The sequence below is a fragment of the Tachysurus vachellii genome, chromosome 2, assembly GCF_030014155.1.
Source record: "Tachysurus vachellii isolate PV-2020 chromosome 2, HZAU_Pvac_v1, whole genome shotgun sequence".
Lineage (NCBI taxonomy): Eukaryota > Metazoa > Chordata > Actinopteri > Siluriformes > Bagridae > Tachysurus > Tachysurus vachellii.
In genome coordinates this window covers 20,680,242-20,703,669 of record NC_083461.1, presented here as the reverse complement: position 1 = coordinate 20,703,669, position 23,428 = coordinate 20,680,242, and the positions used below count along the sequence as shown (strand labels likewise).

Here is a 23,428-nt window from a genome sequence, read left to right as displayed (position 1 = left end):
TTTGAGATTTTTGAGCAAAACAAATATTTTTAGGCCATAAGAAATTGAGAGATCTGATTGGTCTGAGAGCTGAGGAAAAAGTGAAGGAGGGAATGAAAGGAGTAAGTTATATGCTCACCTAGGAGGTTGTTAGACCTGTGTGTGTGTGTGTGTGTGTGTGTGTGTGTGTGTGTGTGTGTGTGTGTGTGTGTGTGTGTGTGTAAAACATACCTGTTTCCCTTCTCATGAGCCACCACTGATCTAGTGTGTGTCCTTTTCACTAAAAGGAAGACAGAAACAAACATCAGCTTTAACGCACACCCACACATGCACACACACACACACACACACACACACACACACACACACACAGCTTCATCTGGCATGTCTGGTTCTGGTGCATACATCACAACAGATATCATTATCCAGCTGAGCCCATCTTTGTGCATGAGCACAAAGAGACTTCTTTTCAGACACACACACACATTCAGACACACACACACAGGATTATTTTACTGTCCTTGTCAGGTATTTCAATTTAGTGAGAAAGTGTAATGTTCTGCACACACCTTTAAAGAGACTGAACACATTTAAACACACACACCAACTCTATCAGACACAATGGACATTAGTGGGGGGATGTAGAGAGGAAAGGGAGGGTGGGAAGAAAAATGGAACTTGTCGCTCTCTCTCTCTCTCTCTCTCTCTCTCCCTCTTCTTACATCTCTTTTTGGCTTGTGTTCTCCCCCAGGCCACTTCTGCTTTCTGCAGCATCTCTATATCCACACACACACACACACACACACGAGAATCGAGCGGACATTCTGAAGATCGATGGTGGTATCTGAAAGGATCGTTAGCATCATTAGCGTTAGCCATTAGCCCCCGATCCCCATTAATGGTGAGCGTCGATCCCAGAAAAGGGCCGATCTATAAGGACAAGATCTTTATGTGATTTGTGGGCAAAGGCCAGACAGTGTGTGTGTGTGTGTGTGTGTGTGTGTGTGTGTGTGTGGGAGTGTGTGTGAGAGAGAGAGAGAGCGAGAGAGAGAGAAAGAGAGTATATGTAAATAAAATATATACAGCTCAATGAATTTACACAGCAAACATTAGCTACTTGAACATTAATAACACAATAATAATAAATTGTTGAAGGCCAAATGGCCAAAGGTTCACTATATGTGCTCACTACATCGGGAGGGAGCCGTAGACACCACACATCCAAAGAAATTCCTCCGAGATTAAACTAGCAATGTTTGACTCATCATCAATATGCCTCAGGATCAAACTTCACCCTAAGATGGAGATACATGACAAAACCACACACACACACACACACACACACAATAATTACACTAAACTGGACAGTTTTAAAAAATATTCAAAAATAAAATAACAAGTACTGGATTAGTCAGGGTCAAGTATTTCTGTTCATTGCTAATATATATATATATATATATATATATATATATATATATATATATATATATATATATATATATATATACACACATATATATATATACATATATATATTCCCGCCGATTCCTGCCTCCACCTTGTGTGTGTGGAGTTTGCATGTTCTCCCCGTGCCTCGGGGGTTTCCTCCGGGTACTCCGGTTTCCTCCCCCGGTCCAAAGACATGCATGGTAGGTTGATTGGCATCTCTGGAAAATTGTCCGTAGTGTGTGATTGCGTGAGTGAATGAGAGTGTGTGTGTGCCCTGCGACGGGTTGGCACTCCGTCTAGGGTGTATCCTGCCTTGATGCCAGATGACGCCTGAGATAGGCACAGGCTCCCCGTGACCCGAGGTAGTTCGGATAAAGCGGTAGAAGATGAATGAATGAATGAATGAATGAATGAATGAATATATATATATATATATATATATATATATATATATATATATATATATATATATATATATATAGAGAGAGAGAGAGAGAGAGAGAGAGAGAGAGAGAGAAAGAGAGACAAAGAGAGATAGAATGAGTAAGGGAACAAGCGAAAGACAGAGCCCTATTTGTGAGAAAGCACAATGACAGAATTGAGACATTATGAACCATGCATGCAAAGACCCTCACACACACACACACACACGCACACACGCACACACACACTTGATAGACTTGAGCCTGATTGCTCTGAACCAGATTTGTAGGAGTTTCATCTTTGAGCTGTGTGTGTGTATGCGTGTGTGTGTAGCCCTGCAGAAGGGCCATGTGGGATTGATTTCGGACGGCTGGCCTCACTGCAGGACTTCCCTCCAGAGGATATAAGTCTGCTTGCACACACACACACACACACACACACACACACACACACACACACACACACACACACACTTTATCAGCACTATCTCTCCATTCCATACTACCTACTGAAGAATGTACTATGTGTGTGTGTAGTCTTGTTGCTACCAGTCCATTGCACCATAATGCTTAGCAGCATACACATACACCCCACCTGCTCCAACGACCTTAGACCCCACCTTCAGATTAGAATGTAATTTTGTGGTTCCATACACTGAAAATGGGAGCAACGCTAAGTAAGTGTGCCTTAGATAGAATTGTACATGTAAATGTATAGAAATCTGTGTGTGTGTATGTTTGGTCACATTAGAGTGTGTTTTGGATCATATGATTGCTCTCTAGGGGACAGAACATTAGCTTTAGACACACTAACAAATACACACTCAGTGTGACACACTATGTCAGGTGTCCTGTGTGTGTGTGTTTCTGCAGGTGTATGCCTGTTGACATTTAAGATAATTACAGTGAGATAAATGTAATGATTTGTGGGCAAAGGCCAGACTGTGTGTGTGTGGGTGTGTCTTGAAGACTGTAAATGGGCATGTAGGCAGAAGTTTGAGTCCATATTTGGAAATCGTCAAGCCGGAAAAAGAAGAAACTTGTCTATATCCAGCATGTGCTTGGATGTGTGTAGGTCTGACAGGATTTCTGTCTTTCAGTAAACTACTTTTAAGGGCCAGGTGCTGCTCAGGGTTATGTGATGGGCGTGGCTTTGGTAACTAAAAGCAACACCCATCTATCTCCTCAGCATCACTGTCATTTTCCCGGGTTAATGTAGTCTGAGAGACAATGGTGACGCAGCTGGGAATGAAAAAGTAAAAAGCTTTTCATTAATCTGACACATAGCCATCGATCTGCACAGTAGAACAAACAGAAAAAGACAAAGAGCAGAAGAAAGAAGTGAATGAAGAACGGATGGGTGGCAGGAAATAGGAACGAGAGAAACACAGGAGAAAAAGAAAGAAAAGAAGAGTAAAGAAGAGAGGACAGTGGAGAGGAAAGACAGAACAGTGAGGAATGAAGAGCAGGAGAGCTTAGAAAGGGTGAAGGAAGGAAGGGAGAGGAACACAAAAGAGAGATTGAAGAAGAGAAATTAAGGAAAAGGGGGGAAAAAAGAAGAGATGGAGAAAAAGACACTGGGAAACAGAGACAAAAGGATAAACAGAAAACGAAAGAAAGGCAAGTAGCCTATAAAACAGAGATGAAGAAAAGAAAAAAGAAGAAAGAAAAATTCCACTGCAGAAAGACAGAAAAGCTCCATGAGCAGATGTAAAGAGATACAAGAAAAAGAGGGAGAGAGAGAGAGAGAGGAACCAGGAAAGAAGAGAGGAGTCCTCCCCTGAGCAGGACAATTATGATCATGCTTTCCATCACACACCACGTGGCAGAGGAGACAAGTTCTGTCCAGACTAATGATGTTGGGGTCACAGGGTTGTGTGTGTGTGTCAGGAGGTACAGAAGCAGGAGTTGTCTGAATACCGATACTCAACGTGTTGTATCTCTGTTAAGTAACTCTGTGTGTCTTATGCATTCTAAAATGTGTGTACACACACACACACACATAGACACACACATACACAACTGTCATACATGCACGTTCATTAAATGAGACATAAAATAAATAAATCTGTGAAAATGGAGCTAGTATGCTGGCAAGCAGGTGACATGTATATCAAACAATCATTTCTGTAAATACAGCTAATAAAGTTAGAAGCGCACGAGGGTTTGGCTAACAGCTAACTACAGTGTGTGTAGAATGAACTAAAAGCTAGCATGATGCAGCATATGTTGAATTAGTAACATGGTACATGGATGATGAACCATTTCACCAGCTATCTTGCTGATCATGTTAATACTCTTTCATCATTTGTTTTTCGTGAAGCTATGCAGTGCATTAAGCCTCAAGTGATGAAATTAGGAACAGTTGTTCAGGTGTTTGCAGTTTCAGTGCCTTCTGTGTGTGTGTGTGTGTGTGTGTGTGTGTGCGCGTGTGTGTGAAGTTCTTGGTAGAAGAGAGCAGAGGTCGGACGTGATGACCCAAGAGAAGACAAATGCTTTTAGCAGGAGGCCTGCTGATGTTCCGTTTCAAGTGGCAATGGACAATGACCCCTGGGGGTCAAAGGTCAAATGCAGGGATCCCACTAGAAACCCGAGCCAATCAAAACAGACGCAATGGAAGTAAACAAAAACGAACCAAAATCGGCACAGCAAGGGACAGCACATCACTGTGCAACACGCTACAAAACCATACAAAACCTTACAACACTACACAACACTAGACAACAGAGTATGACACCACACAACAGAGTACAAAACCACACAAAAGATTAAAACACCGCAAAACAGAGCACAAAACCGCACAACAGAGTACGAACATCACAAAACAGAGTACAAAACCACACAACAGAGTACGACATCACAAAACAGAGTACAAAACCACACAACAGAGTACAACACTGAATATGAGCAATAAAACTAAACACAGAAAAACTTTTAAAACAGAGATGGATTATAAGGCTGTTATAATCTACTTGTGTGGTTTGGGACATGCCCATGTTGGAGTGATAATGGTGTTTATGTGGCCCATATAGTAAACAGGGTGCAAGGTTTAGGATTAGGTTTAGTGAAAAGGGATGTTGTTTTCAACACATCCACAGTGGACCAATGAAGGGTCTAAAAAGTGCACAGGGTGTGTGGTTTAGGACATGTTCACAGTCGAGTGATTAATGTGTTTATGTTGCCTATAAAGTGAAAAAGGTGTGTGGTTGGAGGTTCACATGTTTACAGTGAAGTGATGAAGGTGTTTTCATGGCCTATATAGTGAATAGGGCACGTGGTTTGAGACGCATCCATAGTGGAGTAATGTTTTCCTGGCTTATACAGTGAATATGGTAGTTGATTTGGCACACGCCCACAGCAGAGTGGTGTTTAGCGATTAGGAAGCACGAAAGAATTTGTATGGAAATTCACTTTCCTTGTACGGTGTGCGGAAAGTGGCAGGAAAATTTTTGGACAGAGAAAGAGAGAAGATTAGGGAAAGACAGGAGGGATTCTTCTGTATTTGATGCAAGGGATGGTTACGCAATGCTCACAAAATAGAGCGCACTGATCAAAGCGTGGCAAAGACACGAGCCTAAAGCCGTCTCACACCCACACAGTCACAGATTTCTTCCTCTATGAATATATTTACCTCCTGGAGAGAGACGAGGCAGTGAGGATCAAACATGAGAACTTTGCCTGAACTTCCAAAAGTACTTACTGAAAAGCAGACATGCTAGCAACACAAGTTTCCGCTAGTTAAAACCACAGGATATATTCACAATAAAAGTTTTATTACTCTAGAAATACAAGAGAAAACCTCTTCACCACAAATAAAAGTAATGTCACCATAGTCATATAGACAGAAACACTACAGCTCTCACAGACACTTACAAACCTACTCAAGTCAATTAGCACTAACAAGATGGTGGTCATATCTTATCGAGAAGCTAAGCTTGAGGCGAGGGAGTTCGTGTTTTTTAAGTCTTTATTTTTTTGCAGCCTCATACTGTTTCTTTTAGGGTTTGGCCTGAAGCAACAAAATAATGAAACAACAATGAATCAGCAAAAAGGACAAGTCAGTGCATACACATACACACACACACACTCACTCACTAACAGGGTTCAGGGGTCATCCAGTTTTAAATCACCCTGCTTTCTCAAGAAAGAAATATCGGTTCCGGCTGCTTTCTGTCCTACTTTTCTTCCTCTCCTCTTTTAGCTAAGAGCGCTAACCTCAAGCTTTAGTGGCTAAACAAACAAAACCACGGTTTATGATGACATAAAGAGGAATGAAACGACAGCACAAGGAATGTCAGCTGGGCCTCTGTAGGGCCGTCTCCCTCCATCCTTCCCTTCTCTCTTTTGCTGAGGCACATGTGTTTTTATTTACCGTAGCGGCTAACGCTATATCTGCGCGCTTCAGAGTGCCTTCTTTGTGCAAAACCTCATCAATCAGGCATCTCAGATCCCAAACAGAAAAGCAGATGAGAGACAAAGGGAGAAGAAGATGGGGGGATGAAGGAAGGAGTGACCTGAGCTCAAGGCACTCGATAAATCAGCGCTCAACAATAACACACGCAGCGTAATGTGGCTAAGCTAATTCATCACCTCAGCACGAGGCCCAACAGGAGAGCTCTAATCTGAGCGCTGCTGATGGAGCGGGGATGGGGGAGGGTTGTTTGTGTAGTCTTGTAAAAACAGTCAACATATTAAAGCATAAGGTAGCACTTTGTACATAAAATTTAAAAATGAATATTTAATATTTTATTGAGCAGATAGGACAGCAATATGAATGCTGTTAGCTAGGCTAGCTGGCTAACTGTTTGGAGCGTAATAGCAAAAACAGGCCTCAGTTACTTTGAGGGAACGTCCACAGCTAATCAAAAGACAAATATTAGTCTTTTTTATTTTCTCATAAAAATGTTACCTGATGGATTATAAAGATTTTACACAGTAAGAAAATAAAATACAATGTTTGTTAGTGCTACAGCTATATGTGCTATATATGAGCAAAGCCTCACTACAGTAAATATGTTTAAACTAGTTGGCTAACTTTCTAGCTCTACATTCTCATGGCACTCGGTGTCAGCTTTCAATATTTTAACATTTCTTTTTAGCACAAACTGTAAACTCTTTACGCTAATAATCTAAACTTTTTTGGTCAATGTTACAAACTGTCACCACCACAGGCAGAAGTGACAGGGGATAAAAAGCTTTGCACATATATTTTTGAGAACATTATCCAAATCCATGATTAAATTCTAAAGAATAGATGTGTACATTAATTTAGACTTATGTTTTTCCAAGCTTCAAGTCAACAATGTGATGATGATAATAATAATAATAATAATAATAATAATAATCTATAAAATTACAGAATATATCTTGCGATTGTGCAACAGCAACTTTACATTTAAAATTAAACCATATATTACTCCATGTTAGCAACTGCAGTTTAGCTAAAAACAAACTTGAAAAATTTAATATATGTTCCTATAGCTAACCAGAGTGTTAAACAGGAATAATTAGAACAAATGAGTAATATTTCAGAGTATAACACTTACCTGATGGGTAAAGTGGTTACAAGTTACAAGGGTACAGTATTTATGTGAAATGATACATCCAAGGACTGAATTTCTGTAAGGCTGATTTATCTGTAGCAAAAAGCATCATCTCCAGCCAATGAATTCAAATCACAACTTCTTGTTTTTCTCTCTGGACCCACGTACAGAAGGTAGAGACTTCCTGACTCATTTATCTCCTTTTTTTGTTACATTTATATTTTTGCTCACACACACATTCACATGTTCTGTCTCTGCGGAGGTAAACAAGCCTCCTGAGAGTATTAGGAAGGAAGGATCGATGGCCTGAAAGTGCAGCCAAGGAGTAAACAATCAATTCAGTCCCATTAAAGATGCTCGCACTTGACGTCCTGGGACGCAGCCTGGGAAAGTGTTTATTTGTGTCTCCATTGATAATTTTTGCCCTCTCTCAATCGCTATTTTCCTCTTTTGTCCCCTTCTCACTCCTCCAGGCTCTGTGGTAATGGAAGTAACAGTTGTGCAATCGCTCTTTCCTCCATTGCTCCATCATCCTGTCCTCCGTGCTGTGAGGCTCGAATCCCCTGTCCACACTCTCCCAGTAATCCCTCACCTCTGCCCCTTCACCTCTTATTGATATTTATGTATTTAACGGTTAAAAGGGAAAAAAATAGATGGACATCTATTGCACCACTGACAACGTTAGCAAATGGGGCTTCTGGCTGTGGCCTCTTCGGCTTTGTTAAATTCTGACAGAAGACAGAAACCAAAATGTATTAAGAGTCTAATATGCAACAGATATATGGATAATTTGTGTGTCTTCCTCTGTTCAAATATTCATCCCACAACAGACAACCAGAATCATAGGATTTTTCCATAGAATTTACATTTACATATAAAGTTTTCAGCCGAGGCAAGAAAATACTGCAGAATTCAGAGTTAGATATTTGTAAAGAGCTACTTAAATCCTGTCACAGATGCTGCATAGCCTGGAATTATGGCCCTGTCTCTAGGTTTATTGTAAAGAAAATCATCAAGTAAAGAAGATCTCAAGAAATCATCAGAAATTGGCGATCACCAGAAATGAACTCTGTCCACAAAAATAAAACACTGAATTTGTTTAGACTGAAATATCTGTGATTTGTTTTTTGATTGTGGTGCTGATTGACAGTCGAATAGAATTGACATTTAAAGCTAAATGAACTGTCCTACAGGTGAAACGGCAGCAATTTTAGGAGCTCGGCTGATGAAAAAGCTAACTAATCTGTTGATATATTGGGTACATTACAACCTGAAAGACAATTAATTTACAATTTGTAACTGTTTATATATTGTGTACATTTGTACATTGGGTTGTACATTTTTGTGTATATTTTACATAGTTTTGTAAGTGTATCTATCTAATTGGTGTATCTATTTGTATCCAAATCTTTCTATACCTTTTATCCTTTTTATTGTGTGGCTATGTTGTCTGTCTATTTAAACCCCAGACCTCTGGTGGCATCCGGACCTGACAGGACTGGAGGTGTTATTACATTGTAATACGTTGTAAACTGGTATTAAGGAAGCTTACAGTAACTCCGATTATTTATTTATAAAATTTAACAGAATTTGATTCCCTCTCACCGTCTCTCTTCATTATGAAAACACTCACTATCATTCAAAAGAGAATGACTATTTTACAGACTGAACTCACTGCAGTATGTCGGATTCTAGTGGGCTGATCTGTGGAATGCTGAGATAATGTGTAATTGCTGGTTATTTAACATTGCTTAATTTACCCAAACCACTTCTTCGAAGAGGGCCGTCTTTCCTTTCGAGTGGTTTCCTCATTAACTGAAAAAAGCTTAATTAAGCCAGAGTTGTACAGAGCCTTTAAATCTGCCCCTGATAATTCAACAACACTGCTTAAGTACTATCACATCTTCCCAGAAGACAAGCCAGAAGGTGCAAGGGGTTCATTTCAGCTAGACCCCATGCCATTGTTATTAAGTGTTATACATTGGGTTATTCCTGTTGCCTGAGGGGAAGTAGTATGTGTCCATAACACACTGAGTTTATCACTGGAAAACAGCTGACTGTTAAAAACCTAAAATGCTGTCAATAAAAAAAAAATAAAGCTACCAATACAAATTGCTGAGAGAAGATTTTAAAAACCGTTTAAAAAACCTGCCAATAGAAACTGATATTGAAAAATTGCCACCACCAAAAACTCAAATTCATCAGAAAGAGATAGTGATAGATACTTTATTCATCCCATGAGAAATTCACAAATTCCAGCCATATCCACAACCTTGGGCAATAAGGCATACAATAAATTCTAAAAAATCTAAAAAGAATGAATTTGAATAAAAAATAAATAAATAAAGTCTGTACAAATCTTAGTGTTGCTTTAGTTAAAAATGTTTTACTGCCACTGCCACAAATTGCTGCCACTCAAAAAAAAAAACAACAATTTAAACTGCACCAAAAGTTTCCACCTGCAATTCAGTTACTACAGCTAAAATAAAAAAACGCTACCAAAACATCAAAATTATTCAACACAACCACACACGAACACAATTAACCACTCAAAATTTGGCTGCTACTAAACTTCTGACCAAAAAAACTGCCACAAAAGCAAAGCGCCATCACCAAAGATCGTAGGCTTGAATCCTGGAGATTCCACACCCACCTGAGTGTGTTACACATGGACACTGTAAGAAATCCTTCAAAAACTGTAAGAAAACATTCAAAAATTGCTGTCGAAAATTATGCTTGCCACTAAAACCAACTGCTGCCACACAAAATAACTGCTGTTACTAGAAAAACTGATGCTGCTGAAAATATTTCCTCAAAATTGCTGTCAATAAAAAGGCTACCAGTAACATTCTGATTAAACATTTCGTGTTCGCAGCACTGTATGAGTTGCCCTTTGACCTCCAGATCAGCTCGGGTATTTCTCACCCGAGAAATAGATCATGTCAAGATAAAGTCAAATCTACCATTAGGCCTGATGTTCTTCAGTCCAACAGGCAAGATGGCTGCCATCAGGACTACAACGTAAGAGCCTCTCGTCTGGATCAGCATATCCGAGAGGTCCTTTGTGAAGCCTTGACATTTACAGCACAATGGACGTCTGTGAACGCAGCAGAAAAGGCGGCGACGTTCGTTAAACGCTCCCTTCTCACGCCTTTTTTACGAGCCGCTCGAGGCCCTTCAGAAATTTCCTCTATTAAACATTTTATATCTGTCGAACATGGCAGGACAACACTGCGCCTGAGGAAGACAAAAAGAAGACAAAGAACAAAGAGGTGTAGAAATAAGTTTCACAGTAAATGAAAAAAAAAAGCGAATAATAAAGATGCTAAAAAATAAAACCTAGCAGTTATTAGCTTTCATTTATAATTAGCAGCATTAGTGTTCAGTGCAGTCCGGAGAGTAGAGATCAAAACCCTTTAGCGGTTTAGAGAGGTTACGCTCAATTGTGAAGGCCTTAAAATTTACAACATAAAGGCTACAAGGGATTTGATTTGGCAACCATTTTTTTCCATCAGGCTGGTAAAACGCATCATTCTGCAGAACAGCTTCTGGACTCTAAAAAACCTGAAACTGAAATGAAAAAAACTTTTTATTCAGTCTCTCACAGTCTCCAGATTTCCTCCTGTTATTAGGTGTGGCTCGAAGCATAGTGTGTTGTGGAGACGGCGAATGTTTTTAGCAGCTCCTTATGAAATAGCATGAGGGGCGCCAGGCTGGGCTGCGAATCGCCGTCCAAAATGAAAACTATACTTGAAAAAGGCATCAAACGATAGATCAGATCACTGCCAAGTGGCCTTTCTGCTCCAGAGAGAGAGAAACAGAGACGGGGGTGGGGTGGGGGTGGGGGGCCTCAGACTCACATCCTAAAATCCCACTCGTCTTCTCCTCTGGCCTGCAAGCTAGTTAGCTGAGGTAGTTAGTGTCAGTGATGTTAAGTAATTAAGCCTCACGTCATGATGAGAAAAAATGCGATTCCCAGCTGGAAAAATCATTCACATTGACCTCAGAGTAGGAATCATAAGTCCAAAAACTGTGTTACGTGAACATGCTCAAGCTGGAATAACAGGACCTTTTCCTGTGTTCTGCAATTCTCCCACAGGGCAGGAAGACATTGAGATGGCTCCTAATTAGCAAATTTATGCATATTCATAAACCTTGGCATTTTTAATGAGGTAAAGATGGAGTCTGATTTTTTTGTGACTTTATATGTCCATTAAACGACAGAAAAGGGTGGCTGCTCCTTTAAAAGAGTGTGCAACTCAGTCCAGCTGTACAAGACGGGTGTGTGTGTCTGTTTTGTAGGAGGGAGAGCTTTGGTGCTCAGGACCGGCAAAGAAATTGTGTTTATGGTTTATGCTGCCAAGATTCTGTAAGAAGATGAAGCAGGACCATGTACAGTGTAACACACAAACACACACACACGCACACACATACTCATGCACACACAGTACCAACAGTCTGTAGCCCTTCCTGTAGAACTATAGTATTATATTACACTCTCTCTCTCTCTCTCTCTCTCTCTCTCACTCTCTCTCTCACTCTCTCTCTCCTCTACTCTCTCTCTCACATATACACACACACTTTATAGCCACACTGTATTAAGGACACTATTAACGGAACAGCTCTATTACATGCAATGCAACACAGATACACACTTAAAATGCCAATTTAATAGTGTGCTTAATATAGTGAACAGCCACACACACACTGCTTAAAGGGCCTTAAAGCTTCCTTTAAACAACATTCATAGCTGTGAATGAGAGAGCTTTAATTTGGCAATAACACACACAGTTTTATCACAGTTTTTTTATCAAATCAGTATTATGTACAGTATTTTCTCTCTCTTAGTGTTAATTCTCACACCCATACATACACACACATTTAGTTTATTGTGTTCCAAGGAAACCACAAACTGTCAACTTTTCTGCAAATCTTTGACTGATACAAACCACTCACACTGGAGACTCATTTCACAGATAAACATCTCAAAAAATATTGACGAATTAAACATATTCGAGCGAGCACCTTAATATAAACCTGCGATCAGAGCTACTGCCAGAGCTGCTGCTAGAGAAAATGAATCAACACTTTCTGACAAATCAGAAGCCAGAATCCAAAAGCTTTACTTAGCAGAGCAGTGAGCTACTGTATCTATATTGGGCAAAATAAGAATGGCAATGAAAGAGAGAGAGAGAGAGAGAGAGAGAGAGAGAGAGAGAGAGAGAGAGAGAGAAAGAAAGAAAGAAAGAGAGAAAGAATTAGAGATGTGACTAATGGAGGGATGTAAAACAAAAACAGGAAATAATCACTGACAGGGATGAGGTTTTGACTCGTTCCAAGTGTGCTTTGTGTGCCTCGGCCAAAAAGCTATGATGAGGAAGTGAGAGCGAGAGAGAGACCACAGAAACATGGTGTGAAAGATCTCCCTGAGGGCAACACACTGCACACACACAGTTCCACGCTATACCCAACTGCTAAAAATCCTCCAAACACACACACACGCACACATGCACACACAGCAACTAGAAGCTCATCTCCTTAATACAGCAGGGTTAAGAGGCAATTCAAGCTTAATTTTTTTCTTAAATACATAATATCCCAGGGTTTGAGTTCCCATCTGCATCCTTCTGTCAGCACAGAAGAATCTGGAAGTATCCGCTAAGCCCAAGGTCACTAATCGGCATATGTTTGAAACGTTCTTTTAGGTTTTTGCTGAAACAATGTTGAGAAACAGCCTTACCATCTTTCACTTCTGTTTGAATGCAATCATACAAATTTATAATAATAATTATGATCAGATAGATCCAATCCTCTGTACTGCTATATTATATAGACAAAAATACAATTTACAATATATAAACTAAAATCCAAATGATTGCCTCTCTCTTGTTCACGGTAGCAACACGAACACATTACCTTACTTCCATCCTAAAATGCCGTTTTAACTGATAAAAATAACATTTTATCAGATGAAGTAGGAAAAGGTTTTTCCCTCAAAGTTAGCTTTGTTTGCTGTTAAACATTTAGAGATACCTAAGATCTAGTAAGATCTCTTACTAGAAATATAGGTGCTCAGTTAGTGACTGCTACACACACATTATATTTCTAGTAAGAGATCACCAGAAAAACATCCATTTATTTTTAAATTTGTTAAATTCGCTCTTCATTAGACCTGCATTTAAGCTAGCAAAAGATAGCAAGGTAGCATAGAATCCATTCAGCACCTAGCATGTGAAAAGAGTTGCATTAGCAAAGGCCAAGCATGGTGTGTGTGTCTGTGTGTGTCCGTGTTCACTGCCTAAACACACATATAAAATCCAAATCATTCGTGTGTGTGAGCAAGAGAACAAATACACTTTTAGTGTTTCAATAACAGAACCAGTCATTTCACAGACGTCAACCGTGTGACCCAAAGTGCCACATGGTGAAACAGGACCAGTCCAAAGCTAACTCCACTCTTTCCCATAACATGTTGTCTCTTGTTTCCCAACATCACAATCGTCTGAGCCATGCCTGGGGCTTCCAAGTGACCTATGACCCCACTTCCTGTCTTGTGGAGGAGCTAGTTTCACATTTGCAGCACTGGTCCTGTTCTCGTTCCCTTGCTTTATCTTTGTAGAACAGAACTGGGGTCTTATATGAAGGTGAGATCATTTCAGGTAGAAATTATGATCTCATCTTTTGGATAGATCTATAAGTCGTCTCCTCTCACCAGAAACTCAACTCAACTCAAACTCCCACTATTTTGTCCACTCTTGATGACTACAGGAATCTCCTAAAATGTTGATAATAGCTATATTTATTTTGCAACACTGCCTGTTTTCTTGACCTAAAAGATATTCCAGCAAACAGTTCTGTAAAATGCTCTCTAGAGTTCAATCAATTGACCATTTTAATTCTATCAACATCTAACAAATACTTTTAAGTATGCATATTTAATTATTTGAAGCCATTTTTGCATAAATAATTGCATATATTAAGAAAAGTTCCAATATCAAAAATGTGTAAGAAAATCAGCAATTAGTGAAGAAAAAACTGCACTTTTGAACTGTAATGTCTCTTCGTAAACAATAGCCACAACTACCTTGCATTTAAACCAGATTCTGGTTCCTCAGAAATCAATATGAATACCACATTGTTGTAGCTATTTGTGGTGGGAACCAAATAACTCAAGGTTTCTGAGAAGGATGACATCATCAAGTGGGGAAGGTGAATTAGGGAAGCATATACAGAACCACATGTGGCCTTGAGATGCAAGACTATGTATTTACACCCAGAGCTTCCTTGACTGACTATGAAAGGTGAGCTTACCAGAACTGTAATGCTAGTCTAGCTTTTAGACACTCACACATCCCACTCCACCCTCTGTCTCCCAGAGGAACAAGCAGGGAGTATGGAAAAGCTGCCAAGTCATAATTCCCGAGCCAAGGACCAAGACCAGGACAATGAGGGTTAAGGCGTGGGGGCATAAGGCAGAGAGCCTCTGTGGAAACACAACCATAAAATCCGAAACTCCAGAGCTGACGGAGGGGTGGAGGGAACCTCGCTGTGTCCAAGAACAATTAATATTCCTTGACAAGAGCATCATGATGTGGAACAGATCACATGCTGTGCACCGGGTGCAGGGCAGTTTTTCCTGCAATTTTTCATGACGTGACAGATTTGAGCGCAATTGTTTTTTTTTTTTTTTTTTTTAAGGAAAAAGACTCAACACTGTTTGGCGAAGATATGCAAAGAAGTGATTCCTTGGATTTATTTGGCTTTCAGAAGGCATGGTGAAACAGATCAAACTGAGCAGAGATACCAAAGCTGTCAACAATCGTAACTGGAAAGCTGATCTCATTAGGCAAGTTGGACAGTTCTCTGCATGACTTGTCCTGCATGAGTGTCCTCTGGCTGGACACACACCATGAAACCACGCAAGGTTCTCGATGGGATGCCATGACAGCAGAGATGGTTCTGACCAGATTTACTTTAACAATTCATGAGAGTTTTTGCACTGATCTCACTGGACTCTACATCAAACAATGGAAGTATAAATAAATGTGCGTGTTCACACACCGGGGAATTGACAGGACACCGAGTCCCACTCTGCAGGCCAATATATCTGAAGTCATATTTCTGCACCACCTGAGCAGAAAAGATGCCTCTTTTTGGCTTTGGCCTACACTTTCAGTTTCCCAGAGGAATTTGAAGAAATCCTGGAAAGCTTCCGTGTCACACTGAGTCTGGAGCTGAAAACCAACAACAGGACAATGGAAGAGGAGTTCCAAGGATATGAGCTTGGAGATCCCCTGTGGAAACAAAACTGTAAACTCTGAAACTCCAGAGCCAAGGGAGGGTCAGACAGAACCTTGCTGCATGCAGCAATAATTAATATTCCTTGACAAGAGTGGCGTAATATGGACCACAGCTGCATGGGGACAGTATTTTTCTGACAAGGAAAAAGCTCAAGGGAAAAGTGCCTTGATACTGTAAATCACTGTTCCATTCGGTGATAAAACCCAGAGTCAGCTCAGGTTTCACTGTTATTCAGTGAGATCACATTACAAAGCTGTAAACAAACAAATCTCATCAGGGAAGCTGGACATTCTGTTTCTGAGTCTTTTCAACTGCAACATTTGCGTAAGCTGCTGTAACACTTTTTATCACAAGGTGTATCCCAAACCATAGGACGGTAATTGAAATAAAAAGAAATTGAAACACCATAGACACAAACAGTATGGATAACATCCACCCTTAATGTTTTAATGATTTGTTTCTCTTTTGCATTTCAGACTTATGTCTCTTACAAATCTCTTGTAAGCATCAGAATCAGAGCACAATTTGCTTATAAGGTTATTTTGTAGTTAGTCCCGGACGCAGGTTTTTGGTCCACATTGACTCATTTTGCACAATAAAAAACATCATAATTACTGCCTGAGATGGTTCATGCAACACAAAAAACACGCCAGCGTCTATTAGCCATAAATTAAACACTGGAATTTATAAGCCATTTGGTCTTCATGGTACCCTGAACCAAAGGCCAAGTTCTCAAAAGCCAAACTTCACAAAGAGCAAGCGAGGGCATATTCTTATGCTAATCCCAGTAATTGTTCGTGTTCTTCTTCCCTGAGCTGGTAGGAGATGATTTAGGGTGACAGTGTTGCTTTAAGAGCTGCCTGTAGGGGGTGGAGGGGGATGTCGTAGATCAATGCTCTCATTAATCAATTAACACGACCCCCTTCCAGCCACCTGTCCAACAGACTTTGCTTAGCACAACATTCCAAAGCTTGATGATGCATCGAGATAATGCCAGAACATTAATCGTCCCTGCTAGCACACCCTCTTTTCTTCTTTTCTGCATTTTATATATTCTGCTGAAAGATAAACAGTAATAATGTTTCCAGTTGACCATTTAAAGTAAGAAAGCTTAACTTAACATAATGAACCTATTCTTTTAAAAAACCTTTATCAAATGCCAAAAAATAACGTATCACATTGCAACTCATTTTAGCCGTAAATATAGCGTTTCAGCGTCAGTTCAGGCAGGCTGATGTCAATTTTCTAACCCTGCCCATCAGCTGATCTGATTCCTAAGCCTGCTATTGGTCCCTTTCAACCAGGGCACCCTATTTAAATGCTTTTTTCAGTCTGTCTGCTTGCTGTTTCCTCTGCATTGCTGCAACCCACCTCCTCCCCTAGCTCCTCCTTGAAACTTTGTGTTTAACTTAATCAGTGTCATTCTGTTGTCACTGATGCAGGCTCTGTTCTAAATGGGGGGATTTTGTCTTGCTGCTTTCCCAGTTAAATGGGAGATTGTCCCCCCACGAAGCTGCTGCTGTTCCCTGACTAGCTTTCATGGAGCTCATGAAAAGGATGGGGAATTCAGAACAGAGCCATACCGGCAAATGTAATTTTATAAGCTTGCAAATAAAAATTTTAAATATACGTCAAAGAATTGTCTTTATTTTAACTCAAGTGGCCCTGACTGAATGAGAATTAGAAACATTGCTTAATTTAAGCTGTTTCTGTTGCCTTCAAACATTACCCGGGACTCCTTCACTGTTGCCAGATTGAGCAAGATTCCCTGCAGTCAGGCTGTTTATAGGAACTTGACACGAAAACATTGCCGTTGTGTCAATGAATATAATTTTTCTGTACGAGTGCCAATTTATAGTAATCTGGACTAAGAAAAGAAAAGTTCTGGAAGAAGAAAAATTTGGAATTCATGTTGCATTTTGTGCACAATGTTCCCAAAATTAATTTGTATCATTGTTCTGTACATTATATTCAGCCATTACCTGATCCATTTTATTGATAGTGGTTAAAGCAGCAAATTCCATAATCGCATTTTATTAACTTTCTTTGACACTGAAAATTTCTATCAAAATCCAAATATATTTTTATTCACTGATGCAAAGAAAATAAACTAACAAAGGATTCTTTAAAAAAAAAAGTTTCAGTTTGCTGAATTTTAGTGTAATTTTTGTGTGATTGAATTTACAGTCCAAATTTAATGAGATTTATGTTGGCCAAAAGTCATTCATGTTCAATCACTGTTAGCTTTTATCCCACAAATTTTAACTACACAAATTCTGACCATGATGGAAAAACAGCGCTGCTGCCCAGACAGAGAGAAAGAAACAGACAGATGAGGTTCACACCTCAGCATGCTGTTGGCTAAGCATCAGGCAGTAAGTATGAAAAACCTCTGATGAGCTGACAATACTGACACTGAAGGAATCCTCAAGGAATTCTATACAGCAGATCACATCTGGAGTCAGAAATCAGAGACTCGAGCAAGGAGAAAAAAAAGTCTCTCTAAGTATTTCATGATTTGATGTGTTCAGGGGTGAAAAGAATAAATGAGTCTTAAATCTGACTCGGTTCCAACTCTTTTGGTCAGATCAAATGTCCAAAAATTGTTAAACAAGTGGCTGAGAGCGATCTCAAGATTGTTTTTATGTTAATTAGCCTCCTGACGAGACACTCACGGCCAGACGGTCTCTTTTCAACAGCCCCCTGTTCCCTCTGAATAATAGTGCACTCAGCAGAAAACCACACTTTAGATTATTTGTAATTCAAAACCTTTCTTTGAAATAGGCTGAAATGGGTCATGATCTTCAACACTTGGTGAGCAAACATAGAGACAGCAGATTTTTTTTTTTTTTTTTTTAAGGAAAGGCACCAGGCATCAAGACATCAGGTTTTATAATCCCTGGGAATGGTCAATGGGTCTGAAATCACGATCCAAGTTAACAGAGCAGGATGTTATAAAATAACTTAATCGAGTGACGTGTACTGCATCTGTTGAGGAGTTGCAGTCTCCGTTCCACCTGCAGGATGACTCGCCAAGAGGCCATGGTGCCCTCGATTTTGTGGTCTGAAGTTGCAAAACCGACGACACGACAAACAGCTGCAGAGTCCCGGACTCCTGCTTGCTGCCACAGCTGCGAATGTGTTGCAATGCAACGCAACTTTTTGCAATTTCAGAAATCTTATAAAAGTGCTTAAGAGGTCTTAAGAACAACAAATTTGGCAATCAGTGAACTTCCATTTGTTCATCGGACAACAAGTAAACAGCGTTCTCTTCAATTGAAAGAATGCTATGCAATTGAGGCCATGCGTGTGTGCGCTATAAAGATTTTTCTTTAGGAAAGAGAACTTGCAATCGTTGTGAAATGCCTCAAGATGTCAGCAAGGAGGCAACAAAAGGAAAAGAAGAAACAATTCTGATGATGGCATCCTTGCTATCCTCGCTGTTTCTCCTCCAGCTAAAGTTAGCTCTCCTGTGAGAAACTTAAACTGTGCACAATCAGGGATCATGGGTCAAAACCCACAAAGCAAGGTAAAACCCGTGGAGACATTTCATTTAAAAAGAAGTTGCCTTGAAAACCACAACTTGGAGTCGGATACGGATCCAAGGCAAACGCAAAAGCAAAGTACATTTGCATAACTACAGGAAGTGCAGATATGAGGCATCTGGGGCCAAAAGGAAACAAAAAGTGCTTTCTTATTTCTGCAAGCCTACACCATGGATACCATCAGGAATTTGAATATCTCACACGGTTGCGTAATGCTGACTAATCTAAAATCAAATTCTCTACTGAATTTTGCTTGGTGAAGAAAGAGATCTAATATATACCAGTTAACGGCAACCTGAATCAAAAGTGTCCTGTTTGTAACCTCAATAGTTTAATTAATTATGATTCATTTTTACTAAACTTTTCAAATTAGAAAAGGCACTGAACCTGGTATCTGTAACATTAATTGGCCGAAACCAGCAAAAATGTTGGATAGGATATCGCAGAAAATATGGGACATCTGTACCATGTATAAGCAAAGACGACCTGAATTTGGACCCATTTTTGGAACTAGAAATATTTTATGTATAAGACTGTGCTGGGATTTAGGGTCAATTTTATTACATCTGTTTACAAAATGAATATTTGTATTGGCTGATATCTAAGGTTTTATTATCGAAAAAGAAAAAGTGATATCATGCCATCTCTGCTTCAAATGACAAACAGTCTATTGTCCATATTTTCTGAAAAAGTCCTGCCTACAAACAAAAAAAGCTAAATTATAAAACCTTCACTGTAATGATGTAACCACCACCTACTGCTTGTCAAGTCACAACCCTCAATCAGTTGATTTTAAACACCCCTCCTCCACAATCATTCACATTAAAGCCCGCTCTCCCACACTCAGTCACGTTTCAACCCCCTCCCCCACACCCTGTACCCCCTGCAAAGATATGTTTTACCTCCCCCAGACCAGTTACATTTCCTCAACCCCTTCCTCACAACTGGTCACATTTTACTAATCCCTAACAACCTGGACAAGTTTCACCTTTCCTTCATACCCAGACATGATTGGTCTCCCCTCCCCCACACCCAGTCACAAACCCTCCCCCATACACTGTCAAGTTTCACCTTACCCTCCCCCACACCTAGCCATGTTTTACCTCCCACTCCCCCCACACCCAATCAACCACACCTCCCCCACACCAAGTAACATTTTACCTCCCCCTCCCAACACCCAGTTAAAGTTTCACTTGCCCTTCCTCCACACCCAGACGTGTTTCATCTCTCTCTCCTTTGGGGTGGCATAACACACCCACTCCTGCATGCACAAGCCCGCAGAAGCCCACAATCGCCTAGTGCTGCTGTGATTGATAAGAAAAAGAGAACATGCCACCCCTCCCTCTATAAAAGTATGGCCAATTTTGCTCTCTTAGACTTTCTGCCACAAATGGCAGTGACATCAACGGCGTTTGAATCTCTGGAGGATGGGGAAAAACATTTTTTACTTTAGTTTCAGGAAATCTCGACTCAGGAACACGACACAAAATTATAACATACAGGGCTGTATGGAAAACACCCATTTTTGGAATGCCAATCAAATCCCCACCCACCAGAACAGGCGATTTCACATATACAGAAGAATAAAGAATAAAGATGTTCAGACTTCTGTTATGAATCACACAGTGACAAATCGAAGTGGCCTTTAAGACGGCATTATCGTACCCACGTCCCATCCCTAAAGATTTTATAGCTGTGTGGCAGGACTGGGATCAAAGGTCAAACCTGCTGACATTTTCAAGGCCAAAGGGTGATGAGCAGCATTTATAACAACTAAGGAATTCTCTGCAAATAAATTGCCCTGACAACCAGCTGAAAGACCTTCAGCATTGCTATCTTGTCAACCTTGGATACTAATGAAGACCAACTACTGGTGGTGCTTCATACAGAGTGTGTGTGTGTGTGTGTAGCAGCCGAGAAGCCAACAAGCCGAGCTGGCACCATCCTCTTTAGTGCTTACTGAAGAGTTACGTCAGGGAGGGAGATTTTTCATTTTCCCTTTCATTTTTTTTCATTTTAACGATCACGGGCTCAACTGAATCAGCTCCAGATGCTGGCTAACAATCAGACTACTGGCACGTCACGCATCTTTAAAAGCTGTAAAAATTACATTAAGCACACAATAGAACGGGCCAAAATAAAGAGGGGAGGAAAAAAAGCTGGAAGTCATGTACCTTGTATGAGGTATGTTTACCGCAAATCCAAATCGGCTGATTCCAAAACTCTGGCCACTGGGCAGTGACGGCTCTCAGAACAAAGGTCGTTTGTGCACAAGTTGCAGAAGAGGCGAGTTACAACACTACAGCCTTCAGTGTTGGCTAAAGGACATGTTCTGGGCTTGTATGCACCGTTCCCCACCCACCTGCTGTTTATAGTACAGTGGAGATGTTCCTCAGTGGAATTCAGTATATTACTTATTCCACAGGGCTCAAGAACTCTGATTGGTCAGAAAGTGCTAATTAAATTTCTACAACAGGAGCTCTAACAACAATGTAGTTTTTTCTTTTTCCTGCTAACTTTAAAATAGATGAGGGAAAAGAAAAGATATGGTGGTGTGGTGACATGGCTGACTCAATTAAAAAAAACGTTTATTTTCAAGCTGGTGATTGTGGAACTATTGCAGTGGAGACTTTCAGGAAAGTTGAGTGGAAAGAGCATGCTGTAGTTTTGGCCCTTTTTTGGGTGTAGATGTGCAAGAAAATGAGGACTTTGGAAAGCAGAAGAATCTAAGAACAAAACAAATTCTATGCACAACGGGCCTCTTTCAATTTAATTTCGTAACTCTCCCCACTTTCAACCAGCCACAAATGTTCTGTCAGAGGAAGCCATAAACCAAAAACGCTGCTGCTCTGACAACATGCAATGAAGCACTGTGTTTGTGAAAACTCATTTCACAAAACAAGGTTTCAGTGTTTTCCCCAAAGGATTCTTCCACATGATGGATTCAAGCATTGTGAAATACTCGTTAACGGGTGATTTGTTAATGCTGATCTCCAAGTGCTTGCACTAGTTGCCATGGGTTTCCCATTTGGATGTGCAATTCCTTCCATCGAAAGGTGAAGTTAATAGGAATTTAAAAATGAAATATGTTGGAGCCATTTGACAAATGCATTTTTGAAGGGGATCTGTGCAAGGAATGCAGTAGACTGATGGAAAGCTAAAAAACAAATGAACATGTGATGGTGGGAGGCCTGTCTTGGGGATACATTTTCACCAAGGAGCGCTTGACTAATAGGAATACACCTCTTCGTGCCAAAGATAAACATTTCTACAATGATACTGTTTAAAAAAAAAAGATAAGTGTTGTGTTAGACCAACTACGGGACAATGACAACGTTCTCTTATACCTGAATATAAATGTTGACTTTTCTAACATTTATGAATTACACCAAGCCTCCTGTTTCCAAAAATCAGGCAACAAGCTTCAGCTTTTTGTGGGGAAAAAAAAAATCTTACCACAACTAGAAAAGCAAGTTCAGACAAGCTGTGACCTCATTCAATTTAACCAAAGAAAAGATTTCCCTTAACATATAGTAACACTGTATGGAGTAAAATACATGTGTCACCTAAGGTTAAGAATAAAGCATGAGCATTGGATCATACACAACAAACACAAACCAACAAAAGTGTTACCTTTGGGCCAGAGTCAGCACATTTAATGCACACGAGGACCAAAACAACACACTAGGGATGTTTACTACGCTCAGACCTGAGGAAAATGTGGCTCCTCAAGAGGAAAATGAGGCCATTTTTAACTCCCCAGCTCTCGGCTATAATGGCCATGGTCAATGGAGTGTGTGGGGCCGCTGTTCGAGCACAGGCGATACGGAAGCGTAGGTTCATAAATTACAAAACATTGCAGAGACGAGGCCTAATCACCTCTGTGCTGTCACCTAGCAGAAGGGGGAGCTGGTTTAATTTACGCCGACACATCCGTCACTGCTCAGGCTAATTTCATTCACACCAGCTCTCAGACTGTGGGAGAGCTTCAGTGCTATGTTTCTGTGGCTCACCACTATTTAGGGTTTGGGTTTTTTTTCCCTCTTAGGGTTGTTGTATCTCATTAATAGCCTCTTTGGTACCTCCTACAGAAAGTAAGAGGGGAATGTACGAAACGGCTGCTGCAGCTTGCATACAACAAGCATACAAAGAGTTTGTGGGATTAAACTAGCAATATGCAAAAGCAGTA

At 40.3% G+C, this 23,428-nt stretch overlaps 1 protein-coding gene across 4 annotated transcripts in view; it reads right to left on the bottom strand.

The window, feature by feature from the left end:
- LOC132841172 (retinoic acid receptor alpha) overlaps positions 1–23,428 on the bottom strand; it is an 83,627-nt gene that overhangs the window by 53,734 nt on the left and 6,465 nt on the right. For 2 of the 4 annotated variants that reach the window (XM_060863417.1, XM_060863436.1), the window contains exon 2: positions 211–259. The exons of 1 other annotated variant lie outside the window; for it this stretch is intronic. The gene's annotated coding sequence lies outside the window, so the exon portion shown is untranslated. Of the gene's footprint in view, positions 1–210; positions 260–10,356; positions 10,631–23,428 lie in introns of all 4 variants that reach the window. One more of the 4 variants, XM_060863427.1, reaches the window with a different exon arrangement.